This window comes from Triticum dicoccoides, chromosome 7B (assembly GCF_002162155.2).
Source record: "Triticum dicoccoides isolate Atlit2015 ecotype Zavitan chromosome 7B, WEW_v2.0, whole genome shotgun sequence".
Lineage (NCBI taxonomy): Eukaryota > Viridiplantae > Streptophyta > Magnoliopsida > Poales > Poaceae > Triticum > Triticum dicoccoides.
This window is the reverse complement of record NC_041393.1, coordinates 569,763,298-569,788,080: the sequence shown is the minus strand read 5'-3', so window position 1 is coordinate 569,788,080 and position 24,783 is coordinate 569,763,298.

The window sequence follows — 24,783 nt, the reverse complement described above, 5'->3', positions numbered from 1 at the left end:
ACAACGATGAGGCCGGTGGTTCGGGCGGCAAGCAATTCTGGGAGCTGTCCCAGGAGATGGGGGAACAACCTCGCCGCTATGAGGACGCCGCGGAATACACCAATCCTAATTACACAACCCCTAGTGGCGTCGGGGATGACACCACAGATGGTGCCGCCGAGGATGCCACCACTGATGATGGCGGCGCACACACAGATGGCAGCCAACCGAAGAAGCAAAGGAAGGACTGGCGCCCGAATGTGCTCCGCACCCTCAAGGAGGAATTCACTCAAGTGGACTCCGACGGGAATCCAACGGAGCCCAAACATATAGTCAAGGGGTACTCGGTTCAGCTCGGGTGCATTCTCCGGAGCACCGTCTCGATCAACACCGAGAACCTTAGGCATAAGAACCGAGGGAATTTGCGCAACCTCCTCTTCACGAAGCTGCACGAACGATACAAGTTCCCGCCCGAATTTGAAAACACACGCCTCTCAGGGAATAAAGTGAACAGTGCCGCCCTCACGAAGATGAGCACGGCCCTGTCTACTTGGAGAAGCGCGGCGAAGAGAATGATTGATAAAGGTGATAGTTATGAGAAGATCAAGGCGAAATATCCTTTGATGAGCGAAGATGACTACAAGGAGTTCAAGATAAAGTGCGAGAGCAGTGCAACCACCGAATCAAGTCAGTGGGGGAAAGAAATGCGGGAATTGAACTTAGGGGAACACAAACTCGGTCCCGACGGTTACAGAGTGGCGGAGCCTATATGGGACAAGGAGGACGCGGAGCATGCCAAGCAAGGCCTACCGCCCCGCTTTGAGAAATACAGCGGTAACAAGCAGACCAGGAACTATGTCAGGGCCCGGTACAAGGAGGACCCGATAACAAAGGAGCTTACCACGGATCCGAAGACCAGGGTGCTTGAGCTTGTTCTGGTAAGGAATACACCCCCGCGTAATTAGCTCCATATGGTTGCACTCTAACTAATCCCCAATATTTCTAAATGGTTCACGTTCCTTTCGCAGGAAACTGAAAGCAGTAGCGCGGGGTCGTCTCAGAGCTCCCCTTTCGACAACCCTTTAAATAGGGCGTTGAACATAATGAAAAGCAAGGATAAGCTCACCAAGCCGACGTCAGCTGGTCGTGTGGCCGGCAAAGGCTTGTCCACAAAATGGGGGTCATACTATACTGCTGGTGTGTGGAAGGACAAAAAGGCCAGCTCGGAAAGCCAGGCGCGCGAGGTTGAAGCACTCAAGGCACAAGTGGCGCAGATTCCGGAGCTTGTCCAAGAGCAAGTGGAACAACAACTGGGAACGAAGCTCAACGCCATGGTGCCTATGTTGATTCATGGGCTGACGACGTGGATTGCAGGCGGCCAACAGGGGCCTCCCCCGGTTCCCAGCTTCACGTCCAGCAACTCGCACAACGCGCAGGCGGCACCATTGGTGTCTCCGGCGGCGGCGCCATTGGTGTCTCCGGTGGAGGCGGTATTCGTGTCTCCAGCACCAGCACAGGCATTGGAGCTTAATGCACCCGGGTGTACGCCGGACGGCACCTCGCCAGCAAGCTCCCCCTCTGTTAGTTGCATGCCCGCTGTTGGCGGTGCCTCGACATTAGCTAAGCTCGACGGCATCACGGTAACTAAGCCTCTCGGCCAATGACTTCATCTCCTTGCCTTTGACTGGGCATCCCTGACGCCCTGTACATGTTTTCGCAGGGCACCGCCGACGTTCCTTGCACTCTTCTGCACTTCGTGGGCGCCGAGTTGGTCGATGTCGCCAAGGGCAGAATCGTTCAACCGGGCAACCGCATGTTCCACGGTAATCCGATGCCACCCACAGTATATAGGGTTCAAGTGGTTCGGGTGCTGCCACGCTGCGACGAGCTGTTACCTTCGGTTCAACCCGCTGGGGCCGACGAAGAAGTTGAGATGACCCTCAGCGCCTGCGTAAACTGGCCGCTGCTTTGGCCGAAGATCCAGATTCGTTTGGGGGCGGGGGACACCACCCCACAGACAAGACCGCCAGTCGTGTCGGCGCCAAGCCATGGAAAGAACGCCGCAACGCTACCGGACCTGCCGGACATCCCTATGTCGGACATCCCTATGGCACAGGATCCGGACAGCCCTATGGCACAGGATCCGGACAACGACGACAACGACGACGGTACATTTACCAAAGTCAATAAGTACTTTGCCGAACATGGGTACGCTGACGAGTTCTGCGGGCCTCTTTCTCAAGAACCCAACCAAGACGACCGCAATCTAGCTGGTACGGCGGAAAAATCCAATTGCAATAGGCGTCATCTGCCGTTCAGTTCTCAGGAGACGCCTCCAGCTCCCGCCTTCACCGAGCCTCAGATAGCTGAGGTGCGAAATATTATCAGCCCCAACACGCTCAAGAAAGAGGTCTGTGAGCAGAACTCGGTCCCATTACAGGAGATCAAGAAGAAGGGACGAAAACGAAAGACTAACAAGGGCGCCGGTGTGAGCCAGCCGACACCGAGTTCGATCCGTGCTCAGGATGGGCCACCTTCACCTAAGGATATCTCGAGGAGGGTGCGTGTGGCGGGTAGGGCGATGCTACCGCCAAATATGCTGAATGCTGCAACCGGTGCTATGCGGAGTCTGCACGACAGTGTTCTTTCTTTGGAGAAGCGGCGTCTGAGAGAGAATGATGGGGCATACCCGGTTTTCGTGGCCAAGGTGCCAGAGGGCAATGGCTTTGTGGATGGCGACATCGGGGGTACGATCGTCCTGCGGTTTGATGACATCTTTGCTATGTTTAACCTTCATCTGCTACACTACACCTTCATTCGGCTGTTTTCGCTGAGTATGGAGATGCGGATCATTAGAGACAAGACCCCAGACATCGTGATAGTCGACCCCTTCTACATGCGTGCCAAGCACTTGAACAGCGCTGGGGACCGCCAAGTTGCGAGTTCACACCTCGAAGGCGTCATTCTGGCAAACCCAGATAAGGATAACTTCCTTGTGGCTTACTTTCCCGAGTAAGTCATCCCTTAACCGCCCCGTAACATATGATTTCTTAGATTTTGATCGTTCTTTTTTTTCTAACATTCCGTGTTCTGTGCAGTGACACACATTGCACACTCATCCTCTTAAGCCCGAAATATTCCATGGCCACGTATTTCGACCCGAACCATAACTCCAAGATAGACTACACAAATGTCAAGAAAGTTCTTGATGATGTTCTCCCCGGCTACGCCAAATCTGGAGGCACCTTCACCAGGGCAGTTCGTAAGTACGGCAAGCACATGTTCTCACACAATACGAAGTTCTGCTATGTCAAGCAGCCGCCTGGTGGTCAGAAGGATACCTACTACTCCCTCCATCACATGCGGGCGATCGTAAGGGACCATCATCAACTTCTGCTACCAGATAATCTCAAAGATTGGGCCGCAAGCTTGTCGGCAGTCCAGGACGCAGACCTCAGACAAGAATTCTTTCACATCCAGTCGGAGTTTGCGGACATCATCCATCAAGATGTCCTTCATACCTTGGGGCAGTTCTTCGCCAGATATCAACCGTCCAACAGTGAGATAGATGAAACGCTACAAATGCAGGGTGACAACGACCGCGATTTCATGACCATCAGGACAGACGGCGGCTTCATCCACGCTCTTGTCCGATGAGTCGAGTCGAAAGTAGTGATGTGTAGTTCTGAAACATTGATTAGCTCATGTTGTAATTAAACTTTAATGAATTTGTATGTCTCTTTGGTTTGGACAGTCGTTCAACTTAGATGTAATCGATGCTATTTATTAGTAGGACCATGAATCGTGCTATTAATGTCTTGCTTTTCTCTTTCGATCCTTTTGTTGCATACTTACATATTGCTTATGTATTGTCTGTTGTTTGGCTTGTGCATAGAGATGCCGTCGTATGTCGTGTACAAGGGTAAGGTTCCCGGAGTCTACGACGACTGGGAGGAGTGTCGGAGACAGGTTCACCGTTTCAGCGGTAACAGTTACAAAGGGTACACCACTAGGGCAGAGGCCGAATCTAGATATGCCCGCTATCTAGCGGGAGAGAGGACGGAGCGTTGGAGGAACCGGATGAGGACCAGTTTGATCGCGATGATGCTCATCGTGATGACCACAACTCTCTTTTATGTGATGGTAGTTTAGATGATCGATATCGACTTGTAATGTGAAGACAAACTCGATACTCACAGTCTTGAGACTTGTAATGTTTCATCTTTGTTCGGTCTTTTGAATTCGGAGACTAATATGATGAATTGTATTCGGAGACTAATCTTCTATTGTATGCGATGAATCTGATGTTGCTGTGTGCTGCTGTCTATATTCTGTCCAATAATATATTTTGTAACCTGTGCAAAAATCAGAAAAGCAAAAAAACAAACAAATATTCATACTAATGGCGCATCAAGGCAGAGTGCGCTATTAGTATGCCAAAGGATACTAATGGTGCATCGTGGCAGAGTGCGCCATTAGTGTGACAAAGCACATGGTTACATATGGCCCCCCGGGAGGCATACTAATGGCGCATGGTGTTACATACTAATGGCGCACTCGCAGGTGCGCCATTAGTATACCAGATACTAATGGCGCACCAGTGGTGCGCCATTAGTAAAAAATTCTAATGACGTGCTACTAATGGCGCACCGGTAGTGCGCCATTAGTAGGCCTTTTCCTAGTAGTGCATGATGGACAAGTGAAGATGAATACAAAGAAAAGCTTCCCCACATTGTGTATGGGGGAGAGACTTGAAGACTTCACCAATGTCTTGCCTTCATCTTGAACCAAGAAGAAACATCAACATCAAGCTCAAGTGAACGGCTCGTGTCAAAGGTATTAGTTCCTTTGACGTTAGTGTTGTGGAGTGATGACCACCAAAAAGAAACATATACACTCAAGAATATATTCTCAATAGCTATGTAGTGTAGCTCTTTTATGATTCTTGAGTTATAGGGATCCCGCACCATTAAGAGGGGATCAAAGGGGTTTGTGATGGATTTGCTCAAGTCAACATCTTCTATACAAAATTTCACTCATATCCTATATACCAAAGAAAAGCCAAAGCCAAATAGTTTCCCAAAATATATGATCTAACATTTCCATACTTTGCACGCTCCATTTTGGATTATTTTGGGTGGTTCTCTATTTGAGGACCTGGAGCTTTTCCATAGCTTCAAAACGAGCCCAAGATCATCAAAATCGGAGTTCGTATGAAAAGGGTATGCATGTTTTACTTTCGGTATGTTGGCTGTTTTCTGCGGGGACAGAAGTTTCGGGCAGCCCGGAAGTTCCGGGGCCCGGAAGTTCCGGGCAAGTTCCGGGTTAACCAGAGAGTTTGCACATATGTGTTCAATAGGAGGCCCGGAAGTTCCGGGCTTTCCCAGAAGTTCCGGGCTGCGTTTTTCTGTGCGTAACGGGCAGATTTGGTGGGGCACTATATAAGGCACCCTTCTTCCCCATCGAGTGGTGGCTTTTGGATCTAAGATTTCCCCATTCTTTTGAGCTCTATCCTCCTCCCCCAAGCCTCAAAACTCCAATCCATTTGGGGGGAAACTACCCCATGGATCTAGGGTTCATTGGTTGACCTCCTCCATTGTTCCTCTCCTCTCCCATCCCTCCATAGCATTAGTTGCTTTTGGTGGGATTTGAGAGAGAGGAATTTGAGCCTTCTCGTGCTACACCCCGAAGAGATTTGTGAGAGTTCTTGAGAGAGATTTCACCCAAGCATACAACCACTTCTCCTCTCTCTTTTGACCAAAGCAATTCATGATTTGAGCAAGTCTTGAGCATTTCCCCCTTGATCTTGTTACTCTTGGAGGTTGGAGACTCCTAGGCAGTTGGAGTGCTCCGGTGAGGAATCAACTTGTGATTTGTTCCCTCGAAAGTTTGTGAAGGTTTGGAGGCCACCTCAAGGTCTACCACTAGTGGTTGGGAATCGCCTTCGTGGTGATATCTTAAGGAGAATAGGGTGAGCCTTCGTGGCGTTGGTGTGCCTTCGTGGTAACATCCACCTCTCTAACGGTGACTAGCTTCCCTCCAAGGAAGTGAACATCGGGATACATCATCGTCTCCGTGACTTCGGTTATCCCTAACCCTAACTCCTTACTTGTGGTTTACCTTAGTCACTTGACTGCGCATTCACTATTCTTGTTGTCCTCATTATATTGTGTTGGTTACCATATTGTAGAGATTATTTAGGCCAACACTTTATAGTCCGCAATTCATACTTCCTACTATTGTTCTATCTTGTGTTTAGTGTGAATTGCTAGCTTGTAACATATCTTGTGTAAGCTTGTAGTGCTTACTTGAGTTTGCTTGTATCATTCAATTCCATATATTGTGATACAATTTGTGTAAGCTTGTATTGCCTACTTGTGGGTGTGTGTATTATTCATTTCCATATCTCGTGATATACATTAAGTAAGTTTGTGTAACTTACTTGTGCTTACTCATATCCTCGTTGTGCTCATCTTGTTTATGCTAAGTTGTTGGTGCACTTAGTGAGCCTAGTATATTTATGATTTTTGCTTGAGAAGTATCCGCTTAGTTTATTCCCGCATTAGGATATAGCCAAATCCGTAAAAGATTTTAAAACGCCTATTCACCCCCCCTCTAGGCGACATCGTGGTCCTTTCAATTGGTATCAGAGCTAGGTCTCTCCTTATTAGGCTTAACCGCCTAGAGAGTAACGATGTCGACTAGTGAACTAGTGCATGATGACACATTTTGTTTTAATGGAACAAATTACATTATATGGAGATTACGCATGCTTTGTCACTTTCGGGCCATGGGTCCAAATGCTTTGCGGATTGTGTTGTAGGGAATTCAAATCTAAAGGATGTACAATCTCCATCACTTAATGATATGCATCTTGATTGTGAAGCTTTAAGTGTCATTCACCAAGCTATAACCTTCGAGGTGTTCAAGTCAATCTCGTCTTGTTCGTTGGCTCATGAGGCTTGGACCAAAATTGAAGATATATATGGTGGGTCCAATCTTGATGAAGACAATATTATTTTTGGGGAGTTAATGGAGTTCTCCACATTTCTAAATCATGAAGAGCCCTTTATTGCTTCCACCTCCGATTACTTGCATACCTCAACATCTTTCACTTCACCAACATGTGGCTTACCACAAAGTAATGACATGGTAAGTGAAGAAATATCTCGTGATGATGGTATTAAGATCTTCATTGATGATCTTGCTTATGTTGATACGAGTGATGTATCTTGTATGGACACGAGCATATCTAACACCGAAAACATCATACATTCTTGTGTAGAGAGTCCTTGCATATCATCTAATGATGCACTCATAAATTAGTGTGATGATATGCTTGGTCGTTTGTGTTGCCATATTCAAAATGTCATGATTCCCTCTAGTTCTCTTTGTGAAACTAACCATGTAGAGGAGATCAAGAAAAATGAGGCATGCTTGGTTGATGAAGAACCCTCCTCTCCAAAAGAATCATCATCAACCCCTTGTGTTCACATGTGCCTCATGGCAAGAGGTAATGACGAGGTTTCATCTTCTCTTAGTGATAATGATGATAGTTGTAATGAGGAAGATGATGAAGTCTTGACTCAAAATCTCTATGAGATTGGGAAAACTCTTCATAGAGCTAAAAACACTTATAAAAGGCTCCAAGATGTTCTTTCTTGCTTTCAAAAACGTAACGACTTATTCCTTTATGAGCAAGCAAAAAGTGAACAACTTGAACATGAACTTGCTATGGCTCATCAATGTCTTAGTCACTTGAGGTCTTTAAAAGAAGAGATTGAAGTTACTCATTGTAAACTTAAAGAGGATTTTGAGCACCTTGACCTTGATTACAAGAAGGTCAAGGGAGAGCTCACCAAAATCTCTAAGTCTCATGAGGAACTTCAAGCTACTCATGCGGAGTCTCTAGCCTCTACATGCTCCTCTCATATTGATAATGTTGCTTGTGCTACTAACTCTATCTTGTGGGAAACATCGATATTAGAAGAAAATGTTCAGCTAAGGACTCAACTTGATTTGCTAACTAGAAATTATGGGAAATTGGGAGAAAGTCATAAAAAGCTCTCAGTCACTCATGAGGATCTTCTAATCTCTCATGATGAGTTAAAGTTAGCTCATGAGGCTATGGTCACCAAGGTAAAATCATGTGAGTCTCATGTGGATATTAGCACATCTTCTACTCTAAATGCCTTATTGTCATGTGCTAGTCCTTGCAATTCCTCTCTACATGATATTGGTACATATTGTAATGAATTGCTTACCATGCCTTGTTGCTCTAACAATGAAGCTTCTACTTCCTCTAGTTTTTTTGGTAATACTAACCTTGGTAGAGAAAAATAAAGAGCTCAAGGCCCAAGTCACTAGTTTGAAGAAAGACTTGGAAAAATGTTGTCATAATATCTTGAGTGTGCAAAAAGACCCTCAAGACAAAATAGGACTTGATTTCATCTCCAACAAGAACAAGTCCAAGAACAAGAAGAAGGGACAAGATCAAGTCAAGAATTCAGCCAACATTACTTGCTTCAAGTGCAAGAATGTTTGACACCATGTGAGATCTTGTCCATTGAAGAAGAAGGCTTCAAATGTGAAGCATCAAGGGAAGTGGCCTCAAGTTCAATATCAAGATAATGAAAGGCCTCTTCCCATGCCTAACCAAGATAATGCTCTCCAAGTTGAAAATGTAAAGAAGAAGAGAAAGGGGAGCACATGTTGCTATATTTGCCGTAAGAAGGGACACATAGCTTCATCTTGTCCCAACGGTAACATATCTAAGCCTCCTATAGTCAATAATCATTATTCGCCAAGGAAGGATATTGTTGGCAATGTGTTTGCCAAGTTTGTGGGTTACCAAAGAAGTTTGAAAGTGGACAAGACCATTTGGGTTGCCAAGCCTATTGTTACTAACTTCTTAGGACCCAACTTGATTGGGGACCATCAAGCTCAAACTTGATCAATAGGTGTGTGGAGGGCATTGGAGACTTGGCTAATTCATGAAGAAAAACTATTTTCACCATATGTTATGGTTAATGCCAAGTCAAGTGGATTATCATCATACCTATCAATCCAATACTCCTCTTTGTGGTAACTTGTACTTGCATTGTTTACATTGAAAGTTATTATGTCCCTTGCATGTTTAGGTTTTGTAACTAGCATGTGCTTGTATAGTTGTTCTTCCTAGTATGCTTGATTTGTGTTATCTAGCATTTGTAGGTTGCAATGCACTTCATATATTTGTGTGTGTGGTTTCAAGCCTTTATTGCTTCATTAGTTGAATATTTCTTGGCTCTTTTGAGATATTTACGGATATCACAAACCTTAAATGTGTATGTATGTGGGATACCACCTAGTATTGTTAGTGCAATATTATCTAGTTACTATGTGGTATGTAAAGCTCATTCAAAACTCAAATTCTCTCCACTAATTATCCTTAGTTGGGTTTTATTTGCTTCTTGTGGATAATACATGGATCATCATATTATGGGGGAGTGATATGCTTTGTGCATATCACAATCCTTGTTAATATGAACAATTGAGGGATGCCACTTAGAATTTATATTTGAGATTATCTTATATCTCCGTGGCACGCAATGTCTTGTTTATGTATGGAATTCTTGTGCGGTTTTGCCCATGGTTATCTTTAAAATCATATTTGGAAAATCATTTGATTAAAGCTATTCCAATTATTGCTTTGCATGATGATCTATCTAATTGGAATGTTAATATTATGCTATCCAAGCATTATGCTTATTTCTAAACTCTCATGTTATGCTTCTGTTAGTATAGATGATCATGTACTTATTTGGTTTCTACACCGGATGATAACCCAAAATACCATTTTGTTCGAATTCATCTTATTGCTCTATATGAGAGTTTGTTATCTCATTGTTTAGTGTCTTATATCTACTTGAGTGAGATATTCCTATGAGTATGTGTGCAATGCATATCTTATATGCTCTTTGTTTTTTTCGTTGGTTCATATGTTGAACTTTGTGTGCTATCATATGTTTATTTGCCACTTTGATTCATTTTGGACAACATAAATGACTAGTGATGTTATTGGAAGTATTAACGGTTATGTGGTCATTTGTCCAATTTGTATCTCCCTGGATTTTGGTAGGCTTGTACATGCATATTTACTATGTGTAAATTCACATGCCTTGTTTGCCTTATTTGATCCAATATATATATGGTAAATCCATCAAATTCTTAATAGCTAAGATGTGCATGAAATTCAAATTCATATCAATATGCACATATTTAAGTGGTTTTACCCTATGTGTTGTAGTTATGCTAACTACTTCAGACCCAATAAGTTTGGGGACCATATTGTGCTTAAAATGTGTTAGGTACATTTGAGAAGCATTGGGTGCTTGGCTTATTCATGAAGGTGGTGACACTATGAGGAAATTAGAGCCAAGCTTGGACATTTTATTGATCTATGACTTCATACCAATGCTATCTCGGTAACAAGTATTTACTTCATGCACATATATAGAAATGGGGTCAACCTTGTGTAGGTTGCATCATGGCATGAATTTCTTGACTCGTTCCTGTGATACTTGTTTCCTTTCTCAAAGCATCCCAACATGATCTCTTGTTGCTAGTTGTGTTGTCTTTGATGGTTGTGTGTTTGGAGTTCATTAATATAGAATAAGATTATATTAAGCCACGTGCTATGCTTTCAAGCAAAGATCTCATTGGTATATTTTATGACTCCCGTTTGGATACCTTATTCTTTCCTTTTGTAACTATTTTATGTGTACATCCTTCTTTGTGGATATCATCTACCTAGAATCTTATACACGTGAGAGAAGTTACATCTCTAGTTGATATCCCTATTCTTTCATGTCCACCATTTAATTCACTTTTTATATCTTTTTGGTGGCTCCATGGAAGCATTTGTTGTATGAGTGCACGTCTTACCTCTTTGCATCTTAGTGCACTCTTGTTTGGTGAAGATTGTTGTCCTCATGCTTGTCTTGACAAGCCTATTATTTCCTATCTTCATCATGGGTTGTCACAAGCTTTGATTTTTAGTTTGCTATTAGTGAGCTTGTGAACCCATTTTCTTGATGTGTGTGTGACCTTCTTAACTTCGTTTGTGTGGGAAGGACATGTCTTGCACCTTGTATCTCATTTACTCAAGGCTATGTTGATGCTTAATTCTCATCCTTATACTAGTCTTCTCAAGTGCTTTGACGTGACTCACACACATCATTTTGGTTGTGCCTATTCTTAGGCTACCTCATTTACATGTTGCTCAACCATATGTTTGTTGCAAATGCTAGGCTTCTTTTCTTATCTATGCCTGCTTGAAATTGTTTTGTGTTTCTATTGAATTTGGGGGAGTGATGATCCTATTTTGTGCACTTGCATCTAAATACAAAAAAATTAAATAGTGCACAAATCATGGGGAGCTTCTCTATTTTCCTTAGAACACTCCTTTGCCCAAATCATAATATTCTTTTATCCTTTTGGCTTATCGGATCTTTTGATTGCTTGCTTCACTTTGTGTTATGCAAATGAGATCAATTTGTGCCATGTGCTTTGTGCCATGTGCCTTGCTATTATGACAAGGTCTCAGTTGTATAATAATGGATTCACTTGTGTATATCATATTCTTATCAATTGCGTCTATTTTGTGTATGCAAAGTTTCTTTGTGGATACATATCATGATTATGATTGGACACTCAGAAATTTTTCTACATGAGAAAGTTCATATCTTTCCTTGATATCATTTATTCCTTGCCGGCCACTTTGTTTGTTTCCTCTTATTCTTATGGTAGCTTCGGTAAGAGGTTGTGTCGTGAGTGCTTGTATGTTTGACATATAATCTTGCGCACTCATGTGTTTTGATTGTTTTCCTCTCTTGTCTAATGCTTGTTTTCATATCTTCATATCTGGTTGCATTCTATAGATTCTGAGCTCCTCAAATTTTTAATTAGTGTATATGTGCAATTGCGTTCACTCACATTTTGTGATATGCACACATCAAAAAGGAAATCATACTATATTGATCTTCTAGATGTTTTGTCTTCCATTTTGGCATTTGTTGCCAATGGGGGAGAAGTTTAGAGGGTTTAAGATAAATATCTTTTGAAGTTCTTGTTGTCATTCATGCATATCCACCCTAGTTATATATGCTTGTTGCATGAATGAATATATAGAAAAAAACTCTAACTAGTTTATATCAACCAATATATGCAATGAAATTCAAAGTTCATTCACACATGCATATATTATGGGGGAGCTTGCTCTATATATTGAGGTCTTACTAACATCAAATGCTTGTGTAGTGTTTTGATGTTAGTACAACCGGTTTTGATAAACATCAAGTTTCTTTATGATAATTAATGCTATCAAAGTCACCGCAAGTATACAATTTATCCTAGAAAAAGTGTGTGCTTGTGTAAAAATTCATTATATAAACCCTCTTGTTGAGATTGTCATCAATTACCAAAATGGGGGAGATTGAAAGTGTGGTTTTGGTAATTAATGACAATCCTTATGGACTAATGTTTGCATTGAGATATACATTTGAAGGTTAGTCCCATTGGAATATGATTGAAGAATAATGGAAGACAACTCCTCTAAAGCAACAATTACATTGAGATGATCAAAATGAAGTTCATTGGAGTATCTTAAGGAGTGGCTCAAAGATATGATCAAAATGGACTCATGTGTGAGTCATGATTGATCAAGTATTCAAGCAAGCTATTCAAGTGAAGAATTCAATATACCCTTCAAGACGTCAAGATTAAACATGGAGTAGAGATATAGGTTTACCAAGATGAAGCTCAAAGATCGAACTCTAAATGGTCAACACACGAGCGCAAATGATGCACCACATAGGATCTTGTGGTATGATAAGAAATTATCAATTGCACTCTATGTACTAACCCATACTATGTGTTTTCTATGTTTCTGAGGGTTAGGTGATTCTCATGGGCTCGCGTCGAGAAAGAGATTTCAAGTGTCTATGAGAGGATGACATCAAGTGTTTGATGATCATGGTTGACAAGGGCAAGTTCAAGATAGCCATCCCAAAGGATTACATGCTTGAAGCTTGTGGATGATCACATGATGGACAAGTCAAGATGAATACAAAGCAAAGCTTCCCCACATTGTGTATGGGGGAGAGACTTGAAGACTTCACCAATGTCTTGCCTTCATCTTAAGCCAAGAAGAAACATCAACATCAAGCTCAAGTGAACGGCTCGTGTCAAAGGTATTAGTTCCTTTGACGTTAGTGTTGTGGAGTGATGACCACCAAAAAGAAACATATACACTCAAGAATGGATTCTCGATAGCTATGTAGTGTAGCTCTTTTATGATTCTTGAGTTATAGGGATCCCGTACTATTAAGAGGGGATCAAAGGGGTTTGTGATGGATTTTCTCAAGTCAACATCTTCTATACACAATTCCGCTCATATCCTATATACCAAAGAAAAGCCAAAGCCAAATAGTTTCCCAAAATATATGATCTAACATTTCCATACTTTGCACCCTCCATTTTGGTTTATGTTGGGTGGTTCTCTATCTAAGGACCTGGAGCTTTTCTATAGCTTCAAAACGAGCCCAAGATCATCAAAATCAGAGTTCGTATGAAAAATTTATGCATGTTTTACTTTCGGTATGCTGGCTGTTTTCTGCCGGGACGGAAGTTCCGGGCAGCCCGGAAGTTCCGGGGCCCGGAAGTTCCGGGCAAGTTCCGGGGAAAGTTCTGGGTTAACCAGAGAGTTTGCACAAATGTGTTCAATAGGGGGACCGGAAGTTCCGGGCTTGCGCAGAAGTTCCGGGCTGCGTTTTTCTATGCGTAACGGACAGATTTGGTGGGGCACTATATAAGGCACCCTTCTTCCCCATCGAGTGGTGGCTTTTGGATCTGAGATTTCCGCATTCTTTTGAGCTCTATCCTCCTCCCCCAAGCCTCAAAACTCCAATCCATTTGGGGGGAAACTACCCCATGGATCTAGGGTTCATTGGTTGACCTCCTCCATTGTTCCTCTCCTCTCCCATCCCTCCATAGCATTAGTTGCTTTTGGTGGGATTTGAGAGAGAGGGATTTGAGCCTTCTCGTGCTACACCCCAAAGAGATTTGTGAGAGTTCTTGAGAGAGATTTCATCCAAGCATACAACCACTTCTCCTCTCTCTTTTGACCAAAGCAATTCGTTATTTGAGCAAGTCTTGAGCATTTCCCCCTTGATCTTGTTACTCTTGGAGGTTGGAGACTCCTAGGCGGTAGGAGTGCTCCGGTGAGGAAGCAACTTGTGATTTGTGCCCCAGAAAGTTTGTGAAGGTTTGGAGGCCACCTCAAGGTCTACCACTAGTGGTTGGGACTCGCCTTCGTGGTGATATCTCAAGGAGAATAGGGTAAGCCTTCGTGGCGTTGGTGTGCCTTCATGGTAACATCCACCTCTCTAATAGTGACTAGCTTCCCTCCAAGGAAGTGAACATCGGGATACATCATCGTCTCCGTGACTTCGGTTATCCCTAACCCTAACTCCTTACTTGTGGTTTACCTTGGTCACTTGACTGCGCATTCACTATTCTTGTTGTCCTCATTATATTGTGTTGGTTAACGTATCGTAGAGATTATTTAGGCCAAAACTTTATAGTCCGCAATTCATACTTCCTACTATTGTTCTATCTTGTGTTTAGTGTGAATTGCTAGCTTGTAACATATCTTGTTTGTTCTATCTTGTGTTTAGTGTGAATTGCTAGCTTGTAACATATCTTGTGTAAGCTTGTAGTGCTTACTTGAGTTTGCTTGTATCATTCAATTCCATATATTGTGATACAATTTGTGTAAGCTTGTATTGCCTACTTGTGGGTGTGTGTATTATTTATTTCCATATCTCGTGATATACATTAAGTAAGTTTTTGTAACTTACTTGTGCTACTCATATCCTCGTTGTGCTCATCTTGTTTATGCTAAGTTGTTGGTGCACTTAGTGAGCCTAGTATATTTATGATTTGTGCTTGAAAAGTATCCGCTTAGTTTATTCCCGCATGAGGATATAGCCAAATCCGTAAAAGATTTTAAAACACCTATTCACCCCCCCCCCCTCTAGGCGACATCGTGGTCCTTTCACAAGGCCGTCCACGCACACGCTTCGGCAGCGCGGCATCACCAAGCGTATCATGAGGGGCGACATCCCGCCTCCTACGGCTTAGACTCCAGGCGCGGGACAGCCGCCTCCGCCTCCGCCACCGCCTTCATCTGGCGGAGCGATGCACGATGATGCCTACCCGGACCAAAACGCGGCCTATGTCATCTTCACAAGCCTCAGCTACAACAAGCATAGTGAGTGCCTCCTTCGGCAGGAGGTGAACACCGTCATCCCGGCCAAGCCGGAGTACATGCACTGGTCGGACCGCCCGGTCACCTGGACATGGGAGGACTACCCTGCCGTCATGCCGAATCCGGGTGGCTACGCCCTCGTCCTCAACCCCCACCATTGTTGTGTGGCGCACATGCAAGTTTTCTCGGGTCCTCATCGACGGTGGCAGGAGCATCAACATCCTCTACCGCGACACGATGACCAAGCTCGGCCTCGAGACCAAGGACCTTGAGCCGAACCGGACGATCTTCCACGGCATCGTTCGCGGCCTCTCCTGCTCTCCCATTGGCTGGGTCCGGCTCGACGTCCTGTTCGGCGACAACAATCATTTCCGGGGCAAGCCAATATGGTTCGAGGTGGTGGACCTGTCCAGCGCATACCACACACTGCTGGGCCAACCCGCGCTCACCAAATTCAAGGCGGTCCCCACTACGTGTACCTGAAGATGAAGATGCCGGCTCCAAAGGGCCTCATCACCGTCATCGGCGACTACCGCAAGTCCCTAGAGTGCGCCCAAGACGGCGCCAAGCTGGCCGAGTCACTAGTCATTGCCGAGGAGCGGCGCCAGCTCGACCGAATCGTCGCCATGGCGGGCGAGGCCTCGGCCGCGCCGATCCCGACCTAGGAGCCGGCTGACGAGGCCGCCTTCAAGCCCTCTAAGGAGACCAAGAAAGTGAAGTTGAACCTGGAAGACCCCAGCTGCAGCAAGTACATTGTCATAGGCACCTGCCTTGACAGCAAATAGGAAGGTGAGCTCGTCGACTTCCTCCATGAGAATCGGGATATGTTTGCATGGACCCCCAAGGACATGCCGGGTATCCCTAGGAAGTACGCCGAGCACAAACTCCACGTCCGCAAGGACGCCAAGCCTGTCTGTCAACCCCTGCGACATTTCTCCGAAGAGAAGAGAAGAACAATCGACGAAGTGGTCGCCAAGCTTTTGGCGGCCGGCTTCATCATGGAAGTGTTTCACCCCGAGTGGCTGGCCAACCCAGTCCTCATCCTAAAGAAGAACATGACCTGACGCATGTGCATCGACTACACCAGCCTTAACAAGGCATGTCCCAACGATCCGTTCGCCCTCCTGCGGATCGACCAAGTCATCGACTCGACCGCTAGGTGCGAGCTCCTGTCCTTCCTGGACGCTTACTCTGGCAACCACTAGATCAAGCTGGACCCGGCCGACGCCCTGAAGACGTCTTTCATCACGCCCTTTGGGGCGTATTGCTACATCACCATGTCGTTTGCCTTGAAGAACGTCGGCGCCACATACCAGCGCTGCATGCAGAAATGCTTGCTGCTGCAACTCGGCCGCAATATCCACGTCTACATGGATGACATCGTGGTGAAGACCAAGCAGCACCCCATGCTCCTCGACGACCTGACGGAGACATTCGCCAACCTCTGTGAATACAAGGTCAAGCTCAACCCAGAAAAAATACATTTTCGGCATCCCGGCCGGAAAGCTACTCGGTTTCCTCGTCTCGAAGCGTGGCATTGAGGCGAACCCGGAGAAGATCAAGGCCATCAAGCGCATGCGCAAGCCGGCTCGGCTGCGCGATGTCCAGAAATTCACCGGCTGCTTGGCCTTGGTCAGCCTGTTTCTCAGCCGGCTGGGCGAGAGGGCCCTACCCCTGTACCAGCTGATGAAGAAGACGACAGCATTCGAATGGAACAACCAGGCGGACGAGGCCTTCCGAGACCTCAAGTGCATGCTCTCCACTGCACCAGTCCTGGCCGCGCCGGCCGACAAGGAGCCGCTGTTGCTCTACATAGCCGCGACCCCACGGTCGGTCAGCATGGTGCTGGTGGTCGAGCGACCGGAGAAGCGCAAGGTCCCAGCCGTACAGCGCCCGGTCTACTACCAGGCGAGGTGCTCTCCAACTCCAAGCAGAACTATCCGCACTACTAGAAGATGTGTTACGGCGTGTACTTCACCGCCAAGAAGCTGAAGTAGTATTTCCAAGAGCATGTCATAACCATGGTCAGCATGGCCCCTCTCAGCGAGATCATCGGGTGTCGGGGTGCCTCCGGCCAGGTCGCCAAGTGGGCACTCGAGCTAGCCGGCCACACCATCCTCTACGAGCCCCGCACCACGATCATGTCGCGGGCCCTTGCCGACTTCCTCGTCGACTGGACCGAGACCCAATACCTGCCGCCGCCTCCCGACTCGACACACTGGCGCATGCATTTCGACGGGTACAAGATGCGACTCGGCCTAGGGGCCGGCATCGTGATGTCATCCCTGAAGGTTGACCGACTCCGCTACGCACTCCAGATTCACTTCACCGCATCCAACAACATCGCCGAGTACGAAGCCCTTGTGCATGGCCTCCGGCTTGCCAAGGAACTCGGCATCCGACGCATCCTGTGCTACGGCGACTCGGGTATGGTGGTACAATAGTGCTCCGGCGAGTGGGACGCCCGCGACTCCAACATGGCAAGCTACCGCTTCCTTGTCCAGAAAATGTCCGGATCCTTTGAGGGCTGCGAGTTCCTCCACGTCCCGCGTGCGGAGAACGAGGCAGCCGACACGCTCCCCAAGATCGCCTTCTCCCGGCAGTCCATCCATTCCGGCGTCTCCCTCGAGCACCTGCACCAGCCATCCGTCAAGCCATCTCTGAACTCCGAGTCCATCCACGTCCCAGACGACCTGGACGTACCGCAACCCGGCCCGGGGACTGCCGAACCCGGCCCCGAGACTGCTGAACCCAGCACGGGGACTGCCGAACCCAGCCTGGGGGCTGCCAACCCCGGCCCGGAGACCAAAGCCACCGACCCGGCCACCATCGCCCTCGACCCGGATGTCGCCATCCCCGACCCGGGGGCTGCTCAACCCGGCTCGAGGGCTACCGACCCGGAACCCACCCTGGTGTCCGTCTTCGCCGTGGTGACGGCTCCATCTTGGGCCCTGCCCATTTTAGAGTTCCTGGAGAACAGGGTTCTCCCCATGGACGAGACCAAGGCCCGGCAGGTGCAACGTCGGGCGTCCGCCTATAGCATCATCAACAATGAGCTCATCAAGCGCAACTCCACCAACGTGTTCTAGCGCTGCGTCGAGCAGGGCCAAGGCATCGACATCCTCCTCGACATACACCACAGCGAATGCAGGCACCACACCGCATCATGATCCCTGGTGGCCAAGGCTTTCCGCCATGGTTTCTACTGGCATACGGCCCTCCAAGATGCCGAGTCACTCGTCCTCAAGTGCGAGGGATGCCAGCACTTCAGCAAGCGCAACCAGAAGCCGGCATCAGCACTCCGCACCATCCCGATCGCCTGGCCCTTCGCGGTCTGGGGACTCGACATGGTGGGACCCTTCAAAACCGCCTGAGGCGGCATGAATCATCTGCTAGTGGCGGTATACAAGTTCACCAAGCGGATCGAAGCACGACCAATCAAGAAACTGGATGGGCCAACAGCCGTCTAGTTCATCAAAGACATCGTAGTTCGCTACAGCATGCCGAACAACATCATCACGGACAACGACACCAACTTTGCCAAGGGCGCGCTCGCGCAATACTACTCCATTTCCGGCATCCGCCTTGACCTGGCCTCCGTTGCACACCCGCAGTCCAATGGGCAGGTCGAGCGGGCCAACGGCCTCATCCTATCCGGCATCAAGCCACGGCTCGTCGAGGCGCTCATCCGCTCACCCGGTAGCTGGCTCGACGAGTTGCCGACCGTCCTCTGGAGTCTCTGAACTACGCCGAACCGGTCGACTGGGTTCACCCCGTTCTTCCTTGTTTATGGAGCCGAAGCCATCATCCCGACCAACGTCGAGTTCGACTCGCCATGTGTCGCGATGTACACTAAAGCCGAAGCCAAAGAAGCCCACGAAGATGGCGTCGACCTACTCGAAGAAGCCCGCCTCCTGGCACTCAGCCGTTCGGCCATCTACCAGCAAGGCCTGAGGCACTACCACAGCAAGAAGATAAAGCACCTCATGTTACACGAGGGAGACCTCGTCCTTCGACTCTTCCAAGAGCAGGACGGCCAACACAAGTTGTCCCCTCCATGAGAGGGCCCGTTCATCGTCAGCCGGGCCTTGTGCGATCGCAACGCCTACTACGTCATCGACGCACGCAAGTCAAACAAGCGCAAGAGAGACACCGTCGATGAAGAAACGACCCGTTCGTGGAATGCGGAACTCCTCCACATGTTTTACAGTTAGTCGTACGAATGGATGTATCGCTACCTTTTGTAAACGTATGAAACTATGGGGTCCCCGAACGACGCTCGGGGGCTGCCTTTTGCCGACCAAGTTATTGTGTCCCCTACTTTCATGCATCACTATGCTCCTGAACCCGACCACCAGTCCGACTCGCTCGACCCGAGGGCTTGGGGGCTGGCCGGCTCGGTCCCCACCCGCCGCCTTCCTTGGTGATTCCTGATGCACTAAGGACACCGCGGCCCCTCACTTCGCCCTAAGCCACAGATCCGGCTTCGGCTGTTGGCTGGCAAGCACAACGGGCCAGAGCTCCTGTGCGTTTCAAACACTAAGTTAAAGGCCGTCGGGTCGACCAACCCGGCCCGACACTCTAAAAAATAGCCACACGACCAGCTGCTCGCCAATCGGCTCCGCCGGGTTTGCCGCCAGCCGGCCCAGTGGGTGTTTCTCTCCTGCTCAACGTTTTGAAAACCTCAGTATACTACGCTCTCCTCTCAAAGAGCCGAACTCCTTGTCACGGAACAGAGCCTCGGCTGTCAAACTCGCGGGGGGGAGGTTTGAGAAAGGAAAAACGCAAGAAATTGGTTCAAAAAATGAAAGGCGAGAGCAAAGACATTCACGAGATATACACATCACAGAAACACTTAAGGGCCCATGGCCAGAGTTCATTACACCCAGAAACTCCTAGTGGGTGGGTGGACCTGCTACCTAAGAGCAAATTCTACTAAGTCATCTCAGGCGTCTCCAGCACCGGGTCGCGAGGTCGACGGCTCTCCCCTGGCGGCCTCCAGGTCCGGCGAAGTACCGGTGGCCTCCTCGGCACCCCCATCATGGTAGATTCACGTATCCTCGGAGCTGCCCTCCGGGTCATAAAGAAGCAGGCCGTAATCGTCACCGGACACGACTCCGCCATCTTCTGCCCGCCCCGGGTGGAACTCGTCATGGAAGGCGAACTCAGCGATGTAGCTGGCCCGAGAAGCAATCCAGCCGACCTGCTCCTGCAGCTGCTGCTCCGAGCCGGCCCGCTGACCAATTAGTGCATCCAGCTGCAGGTGCGGGTGCCAAGATAGCACGAACCTGAGTGCCATCTCAGCACTGGCACGAGCAGCGGAGACGCGCCACTCGTGGACCCGGTCCGGCCCCATCTCCAGCCAGCGCGCCAGCCGCGTGAAGCTGCTCAGCGCAACGGAGACCGGCCAGAGGGCTGCCGTTGTCGCCGTGCCGGCCTGGGACAGCTGCCACATCTGGTCACCTAGGACCTGCAGGCGGGCCTCGGCGGCGGTCACGATTTCTGGGAAGGTCAACACCACCTGCGGGTCGGTCCCGGAACCAACAGCCCCCAAGGGGTCGTGCTGGAAGCGGACGGCCTCCTCCGCCAGTCGATGCGTCTCTGGAAAGGCCCTTGCCAGGAAACAATGCAAGTCAGAAAAAGGACATCAGGGATGAAAAGCCGGATCCCAACCTGGCGAAACTCAAGAAAAGCACTTACTGGAGAAGGATTCTTCCAGGTGCTGCGCTTCGAGCAACGTACCGCGCTGCTCCGGATCAATGGTGCGGTCGCACTCGTGGAGCACCTTCTCCAAGTTGGATACCTTGTCAAGGGCCGCCTTCAGCTCGGCGTCCTTGTCCTCGGCCGCCTTCTTGGACGCCTCGCGATGGCGGGCCTCGTCCTGACGGGCCCCCTCCGCTGCGGTGACCTGCCCCATCAGGCGCTCCACCTCGGCTTGAAGCTGGCCCTTGTCGTTGGCCAGACTGCCACGTTGCTGGTCTGCCTCGGCCAGGTCCAATTGCGCCTCCACCACCTTGGCGCTCTCCGCCTTAAAGAGCTCCACCTCGGCCTCGAGGTAGCTCTTGTGGCCCGCCAACTACTCTCGCAGCTGGTTGGCTTCGTCGAGCGACCGTCGGGCCGCCGCCACCTACGCCTTCGCCTGCTCCACCTTGGCCCCAAGACGGCCGGTATCGGCGACAAGCCGGTCATAGTGGTGGCCGGCCCGAAGCAGCCAGGTCTGCTGGGACAACACCTCGGCTGCAAAACAGGAAGATTTAGAAAATAAGATCAAGACTTAAGATTTGGCCCAACTGTTACACAGTTGGCCCGAATCTCGGGGGCTACACCCAGTGGGTGCGCTAGTGCGCCCGCACTAGAAAAGAGCACGAAGATACCTGCGGCGATGCGGAGCTCCTCCTCCTTGGCGGCGAGCTGCTCCCGATATTTGCCGAGGAGATGGTTGAAGGCGCTGACCCGGTAGGCGTCGAGTTGCTGAAGAAGGCAGCGATCAAAACAAAGACAGCATTCTAAAGATTCGACCCAACAACTATGTAGTTGGCCCGAATCTCGGGGGCTACACCTAGTGGGTGCGCTAGCGCGCCCTCATAAAGAATAAACTGTGAAGGAAACTTACCAGCACAGCGCGCTCCACATCCCGCGTTCGCTCCACCTCGGCCTGGGCGAAGGCCTCGATCCGGCCCGTCCGCCCATGCAGACGGCGGCTGATGGCATCCATTGCCGCCTCCTCCTGGGTCTGGGGCCCGAGGACCACGGCGTCCCCACACAGTGTCGGCTGCGGCACGACGGCCCGACACCCCCGAGCCGGGGCGCCAGGGCATGCTCCCCGCCGGCCGCTCCCACTGCAGCCGGCGCCTCCTCCACCGCCCTCTCCGGTGTCGCCGACGACCTGGCCGCCAGGATGGTTTGCGACGCCACCGATGAACCGGCCGCCGGGACGATGCGCGATGCCACCACTGGCGGTGCCTCCTCCGACGCCCGAAGCGTCCCCTGCAGCGCCACATGTGGCGCCTCCTCCAAGATGGCGCTGTCGCCGCCTCCGTCGACCCCCGCCCACTCGTCAACGTCGACCCGCGGTGGGGTGTCGTCCTCCACCTCCACGACCTCCAGGTCGAGGTCCACAATGTCAGCCCGGCCTCCCCGGCCATGCTCCCTCACCGACGATGGCTCGAAGACCGTCACCGCCACCACCATATCCCTCCGGCATCTCGCGCCATGCTGGCTCCTCACCGGCTCGCGCCCATGCCACCGCAGCCTCGGTCCAGGCCCGCACCGATGCCACCTCCAGCTCCGCCTCGGCCTCGTTCTAGTCCCGCCAGGCCAGGCCTTTGGCGTCGGTCGGGTCAAGGCCAAGGTCCGGATCTGTCGGCCCCTCCTCCTCGTCCTGGTCGACGGGGCCGGACCGGCTCCTCCGGAACGCGGCCTCCTCAGCGGCTGCTGCGTCAGCCGCCGCCCTCGCCAGCGCGATCGGCGACTTGAAGAAAAGACGAAATGAACAAAAAGCAAGGCCAACTCGACTACTCGGATGCAGGCAGAAGAAAGAACCTACCCCAGCAAGACTAGGACGGCAGCCCTCGCCGGCCTCTCTTGCCCAGCGCCACGCCTCCTCTTGGCCAGCCTCGGGCTCCCGGCCGGGTCCGCCACGCGCTTCGCAGCCCGAGGCCGTGGCGTGACGCTGTCCTTCCCATGCGGCCGGCTCGGTGCCCCCCCCCCTCCCCGCGATGACCTAGCTCCGCCCGCGTCACCACCTCCTCCACCCAATGCCACTGCGTCAATGATCTGCATTAGCATCACCCACACCGCGTTGCGCCCAACGACTCAAGAATCATGAAAAAGAAGGCAAAAAGGCAGGACTTACCCGCGCGGTGCCCAGCGCCAACGTCGACCTCGTCCTCCTCCTCTCCGCCGTGGGCCGCGGGCTCCTCCGACGCCGCCCGCACCACCTACGATGGGGCCCGGGCGTAAGGGTGTCGGATGGCATTCAAAAGCACCTCCCGTGTTGCGTTGGGACGAATGAGAAGGTGCGCAGCAGCAAAATACAAACACCAAAGACTCACGAGGGGCGCCGGATTCGCATGGCTATACGGTGGCTTGCGAACCGCCAGTCGTCACGCAAGTTGGCCTTGGAGATGTCGTTGACCCGGCGCACGATCTGGTCTGCCGCCAGGCGCGTCACTCCCATTCGGTTGGGGTCCTGAAGGCCGGTCATCTCGCCGATGAGGCAGGTGCGCCACTGCAGCAGAAGGACCCGACGCGTGATGCAGGCGGCCATGAGGTCGGGGCCAATGAGCCCGTCCCGCGTCTTCATCACCGCTACCCGCTCACGGAGATTGAGGATCTCCTGCGACGGGTTCCTGGGGAAATAACCCTAGTTCATCTTCGCCCGCGGCGGTGCTCTGGCGAAGGTCGACAAGTTGATGCAGTCTGCGCCGAGGTTGCGGATGTAGAAGAAGGAGTTCTGCCATTTCTTGGCAGAATCCTCCAGCGAAATCTTGGGGAAGTCAGTCCCCAAGCGCTTCAAGATGACGGTAGCGCCGCAGTCGGAGAACTCCCCGGCCGTCGGTCCCTGCTGCTTCAAGGAAAAGAAGCGCGCCCAGAGGTCGATCGTGGGTTCGACCCCCAGGTACCCCCTCGCAGAGGGTGACGAAGCCCGACAGCTGGACGATGGCGCCGGCGCCAAGATGATGGGGCTGGAGCCCGAAAAACTCCAGGAACATGCGGAAGAAGGCACTCGCCGACAGCCCGAACCCGCGCTCGAAGTGCGGGAGGAATACCACGCGCTTTGTGCCCTAGGGCTGCGGCCTCTGCTCACCCCACGGCAGGCGCACGGCGACCTCCGTTTCCCTTAGCAGGCGCCGGGAGGTGCGGAGATAGGAGATGTCTTTGACGGTGACGGTCGAGCCCATCCAGGAGCCCGATGGCAGCGCCATCAACGAAGAAGAAAGAAAGAAAGAGAGATGGATGACGCTGGAGCTCTCTCGAAGCGGCAGTGTCGCAGCGCGGCGGTCGCAAGAAGCAGAGCAAGGGCGAAGAGGCAGGGGAGCGCGAGCAAGAATAATGCCCGTCGCCCCCCTCGCCCCAATTTATAGGCCTCGGTTTGAACGTGGGGGAGTGGGATCGTCTGCGCTCGCCTTTCCCACTACCCCACAATAAGGGCGCACGTACGCGCGCAAAAACTGCATGGGGAAGAGCAACCAACCCCCACACGCCGCAATAAATCCGCACGCGTGGGCCAAGGGCACGCGGCGGCGGCCCCCAGCACGTCGTCCAGTCCCGTCACGCGCGTGGCGTGTCAGGCCCCTCCGACTTCCAGGCACCACGTGGCACCCACGCGAAGCCCAAGGGATTGCCCAAAGATTTTATGGACTCCTCGGTTCCCGCTGATACATCTCCAACGTATCTACTTTTCCAAACACTTTTGCCCTTGTTTTGGACTCTAACTTGCATGACTTGAATGAAACTAACCCGGACTGACGCTGTTTTCAGCAGAACTGCCA